Raw genomic sequence first — 6,000 nt, forward strand, 5'->3', positions numbered from 1 at the left:
TTCATAGGTACATTATAAGGCTGTAGACGGTTATACACTTATTACAATTGACACATGATTTAAATTATATTATAATGATTGTAACTTAGTAAAAGATTCAAAATTAGACGATTGAATTTAAACAGCTCCGTCCACTGTCGCGATCGAGCAGGGAGTGACGATGGAACGAAACTAAATCAGAATGTGAGGCAAACGAATGAAACAATTCAACATTTTAATTTAAATACTAGTGTCAAAATAAAATAACAAATTTAAATAAAAAGGTGGGATGACGATGTCACACCATCACAGGCCGGTGCCGAGCGCAGTGCACCTCAGATCTTTGAGATTTAAACTTCTGAGCTGCAACTGCACTGCGACTATTATGGACAGGCGCACTTGGAGACTTGTTCATCCACTCACTTGGTATCAATCAATATACAATATCTAATATCGAAGACCGCATTATAAGACAATTTAATAATAATTAAATAGCCATAAGCTAAATTAATTGAAAACGAATTACCTTGTTTGAGGTAAAACATTAGAGCCAGTTAGCTCAAAATACAATAATTGTAACTTTTTTATAAAAAAAAAAGTTCGTGAAATTACATATAATTGCAACGTTTTATTGAAATCGGTTACCGGAAAGTGCGCGAAACCAGATTCATCCCTTAGTTAATAATTATATTATAATAATTTCTTCAAATTTAAATGGGACCACTACTGTGGTAACCTCTTTCCAACAAATAAAGAATTATCAAAATCGTATTCGTATTCGTGTATACAAAAGAGACACAGTCGAATTGAGAACCTGCTCCTTTTTTGAATGCGGGAAAATAGCTACAAAAAGACTTTCAACTGACTTTGTAAATCATGTATTAAATAATTGTATCTCGCCACAACGATTGCATTTATATCAGAAATAAGCCGTGTTAGCGTAATGGTTTGTCGTACCACCTCTCAAGCAGAAGGCGTGAGTTCCAATCCAAATGCGAAGAGTATTTCGGAATTTATATGCGAAATTTAATTTGAAATTCACCATGAGCTTTTCGGTAAATGAAAACATCACGAGGAAGTCTGCATCTGCAAAGCTGTTTAATGATGTATGTGAAGTATACAATCCATACTGGGCCCGCACGGGAACTACAGCTCAAGCCTCCCATTGCGAGAAGGAGGAAAACGAATGAATTAAACAGCCGAAACATTCTTGTTGTTATAAAAATTACAAAACACTGTACTAGTAAGGTACAATAAAATCTTAAATGCTAGAAATAAAGAAAGCTAGGATTATAGGAAGAGCGCTGGTGTGGAACGCCACATGTGCCGACACACTTGCCCCATCCCATCTCCAGCACACCAGCAAGAGGGCTGACTCCGCAGCTGAGCTGGTGGAAAGAATAAAAAGTGATAAGTATCGGGATCTCGGCTCCGACTACCTATTTACACCTTTGGTTAGTCTTGGCCCAGGGGGTCCCAGAGCCCTTCATCTGTACAAAATTTTATCCAAAAAAATAATTGACTGTCTGAGAAACCCTAGGGCCGGCAGCTACCTTGTCCAACGCATTAGCATAGCGATACAAAGGGAGAACGCTGCCAGCATCTTGGGCACCTCGCCGCGGGGACTCAATTTTGTTCATATAATTTAAAAATCCTAGTTTTACTTTCTAGTACTTAAGCTTTTATTGCACCTTACCTATAGGTATATTATCAAAATAAAAGTAATACGTCAAACACTATACTGGAACCACCAATTACCACCCCTTTGGATAAACATGGATTCAAATTATAGCTGTGTTATGAACCCTAAATTAGGATCTGTAAAATATTAAAACTGAGAGTCTTCTCATACCTCAGACATATTCTGCGTCTGTTATTTACATAATGTACCAATTTACTATTGCGCTTTCTCAAATGATTTGCATTTAAAATGAGGTATACTCAGAATACAACCCGATTTCTATGCAAAATGCATTTGCAGCCAGAAGGTGTCTGCGGCCTTATGCTACTCTTGTATATCAGATTTAAAAACAAGAAAGAAGATTTGCTACCTGCATATTTAATTGTTTTGTTTTCATCAAAATATACTTATATTTATACTAATTTTATAACAACTAGAATGTTTCGGTCACGGGTTTCGGCTGTCATACAGGCAAAATAAATTCATTCGTTTTCCCAGACCTTGATCGCGGGTAGGTGAACTTAAAGTTCTTGGGGACGTGAGTCAAAATTATTAATTTCACATGCAATACACGGAGAGAGATGTATAAAATGGATCTATAACTCGGCAACAATAAACTACATTGCCCTTGCTCATATTTTGTCATTGCCAGTAATGTTAACAACACACCAAAAATTGTCATAGACACCATTATCCAATGATCTGCGCTCAAATCTTTTCATAAAAGATATGCTTGCTTAGTAGACGGATTGGCTGAAGAACTGGTTTTATTTTTATTCGTTGTGTTGGTATAATCAACCTATCTCCTAACTTTATTATGCTTGTGCTATAGTAGCAAACGTAAACTAGGCGAAGACTGAAAACCAATGCTTTGTTCAGACTTCGTGCTTTGAATCTACATAGATATTGTTCTCTCTATAATTTGTAAGTTATTGAATTTTAACAGTGAACAAAAGTCCAAATATCGAATACTTAGGTTTTAGCAATTGTTGCACATTGAAAACCAATTTTAATTAATAAATTTAATTCGATGAAAATTCATATTATTAAAATATTTAGCAAAACGTACATTTGTAGGGTAAATTGGAATGTTCTTTGATAAATTAAAAACAAGGTATATAAATTAATAACTTTTATACCTATAGTGTAGAATAAATAGATGGTTTACATTGATATAAGGCATAACTGGTTGATGGCTTAACATTTCAATCAGCCGTGACCATGGGACTTGTAAAGGGTCCGAAAAAATGTACAATCGCGGTTTAAATCGGAAAAAAATCATTTCATTTTCAATAAAAGTCTATATATTAACTTATTATCAGAGGTCAGAAGAGAATACACTCCTTATTATATACTTAAACTTTAAGTTAATAATAAAAAACAATAAATCAAAACAACTTAGAAAAGTTTTCTTCTAATTAAACCACCGTAATAAAGTAATTGTAAAATGCAATTACAACAAACAATAATTTTACAACAAACTACAATAATTTTAGTAGCAGTAGAACTCCTCGTGAAAGAGTTTGTCCAGGAAAGTAGTGCCACCTTACCTATTTCTGCCGTTACGCAATAAAGTGAGGGTTGCTGCTTCCAAGTTTTGAACGATAAAGGTGCTCCTGAAATTACAGGCGCATGAGACTTACCAAATTATGTCTCACGATGACGAACGCAGTAGCAGTGCCCCGAGTTGCATTGCAAGTGTCGTGGTAAGGCGTGTCGCTTACCATTTATCCATTTTATTTGTATTACTTTCCTTGAAGTTTATATAGAATATATTCTGCTTATTCCACGTAAATAAAATATAAAGGTTTACAAGATAAGTTAAGACTCTGCCGTGTCAAGGTATTACCGGCAACACGAACGTTGACGTCAAAAGTTAATATTAAGATCCGACGCACACTGACGGAAAGGCACGTCAGGGAATTTTTAGTTGACGAATAGTAATATACTGTGATGCTGTAACATTGTACTTGAAATTTCCATTAAATAGATAGATAAAAACTTTATTAACTGACTAACGGCGTATTTTATACGCGCCGATGACGCGCGTCATCAGTGCGTCTACGCGCCGTAGACGCGCTGTAGCCGCACGTATCGCATATTTTGATTAGAGATAGTTTTAATTTTAGTTTCGTTTGTTAATTTCAGTTAATTTTTGAAATGAAGCAACTACATGAAATTCTAAGTCATTTCAATTCAGTATATACGCTTCTTGCTTGCAACGCGATGTTTGCGCGCGTTTAAATCGATTCACTACAGCGCGTCTGATGCGCGATTACGGCGCCGTAAACGCGCGTTCGTGAAACGCGTCGGCGCGTATAAAATACACCGTGTTCATAAGCTCTAAGATCCGAATGTTTAGTTGACGAATTGTAATCACTGTAGTTGAAATTTCCATTACGTAGATAAAAAAAATTATTCAATTAAAGTAAATAGTTTTGGAAAATTATATACTGTTAATACTTTAGATATTTAAAATTACTTTTTTACTTAATTGTTTTATATAATTTACAACTGCCTCCGTTGCCGAACGGTTAACGTGCTGAACTGCCACGAAAAGGCCTCGGGTTTGATTCTCGGGCCTCCGATCCTCGGATATTTGAAGTGCGGGGCTTTTAAAAAAGCAAAAAAGTACTTTAAATATTTAAAATTATTTTTTTACCTAACTTAAATGTAAAACAAATTAGTTACAAAACTAGGTATAATAGGTTACTAAATACCCGACTGCGCTGTCTTGTATTGCGATTAGCATTCCTCTTGGGTTATTGCTCCACTATGTAGTGGTAAACTATGAAAATTAGAACACTAGAGTAGGCTTAGCTTTAGACCCGAATCACTTATAACTAATGCAAATGTAGTCATGGCTGACTCAGGCTATTTACAAATACATATCCAGCGCTACAGTCCTATTATTGTTACTAGGTCAAATCCATTGGCAAAATTCCGATCCGATGTAGTAGAAAATACTTCCCGGTTAACATCTGATTGTTGGTGAATTGCCTTGCCTGAACAATGAAATGCAATAAGCGTCGCCGATTTCCATTAGTAATCGTCAAAAACAAAATGGTACAATTTTGATTTATTACATAGATGTATTGAGAATGTGCTAAATTATGTTACAAATAAAGACAAATTTAGTAGCAGTAGACGCTACTTATAAAAGAGTTCGTCCAGGGTAGCACTGCCACCTTAACTATTTCTGCCGCCAAGCAGTAATGTCAGCATTAATGTGTTCCGGTTTTGAAGGGTAAGGGTGCTGTTGAAATTGCAGGCGCATGGGTCTTGTCAACTTATGCCTCAAGGTGACGGGGGCAGTGGCAGTGCCCCTCAGATGTTTGCGTTTTAAAGCTCTGAGTGGCACTGCAACTGTTATCACACAGCCGTGTCGCTTACCACCAGTCCCACGACTTGTTGGTCCTGTCACTTGGTAAAACACGGAGCTTTATATTGATTAAAACAATCACGTAAACATTGGGCCGACGCGTACGATTCGTCAGCTTTCCGCACACGATATGCATAAATTTTTTTTTCCTGTTTATAATAAAAAGTAACAAAATAACGCACACAGTCATATCCTCGCACAAGGTAAACCCTGTATCATGTGGGTGGGAACACAAATGGACCACCACAAATTACACCCAAACTCACGAGAGAAATAAATGTTCATTCAGGTGTAAGTAGTTAATAATATGCAATAATCGGAATTGAGGCAGTTAATTTTGGTTTAATTAAAGAATAACGTGAACATTCCCTTTTACAAATCCCGGTACTTCTCGGGATTACATTTGAATTTGCGTATTATTTATTGAAATTTGAGCACATTATTATTATTTCACCAAATTATTATTTCCTATTAAGTATTTGCTACAAATTATTGTCTCTAAATTTACGTAGTAGTTGTGTTTCTATAGGTATACTTATGTATTTAAATACTTTTGCCATTTAAAAACTAAACATGAGACAACCTATATTTAGGAATGTTTGGAAAATAAACAGTATGTTCATATTAAGAAAACGTACATACTTTAGGTCAATTAACACCCTCAGTTCCTATCACTGATAATATATCAATGAAAATCAAGTCTCTGTATCACTATTTCAACTATGTTATATTTAATTCATGTCTTGTTGGTTGTCCTAAAATAAATAAATAAATCAAGGACTGTAGGTCTGAGCTCTTTGGCATTACCTAACGTGAAATAAGCTGTTAAATAAACTTTTATAAAGGTTGTAAGGTTGTAAAAAAGAGGTGCAACCATAGTTCAGCTGGTAATCATACTTAGCATAACAAACAAATATCACAAAAAAATATACTTTTAATCCTCTCTAGCGATCTCGAT

This window comes from Hyposmocoma kahamanoa, unplaced genomic scaffold (assembly GCF_003589595.1).
Source record: "Hyposmocoma kahamanoa isolate Upper Pololo Valley unplaced genomic scaffold, ASM358959v1 88, whole genome shotgun sequence".
Taxonomy (NCBI): Eukaryota; Metazoa; Arthropoda; class Insecta; order Lepidoptera; family Cosmopterigidae; genus Hyposmocoma; species Hyposmocoma kahamanoa.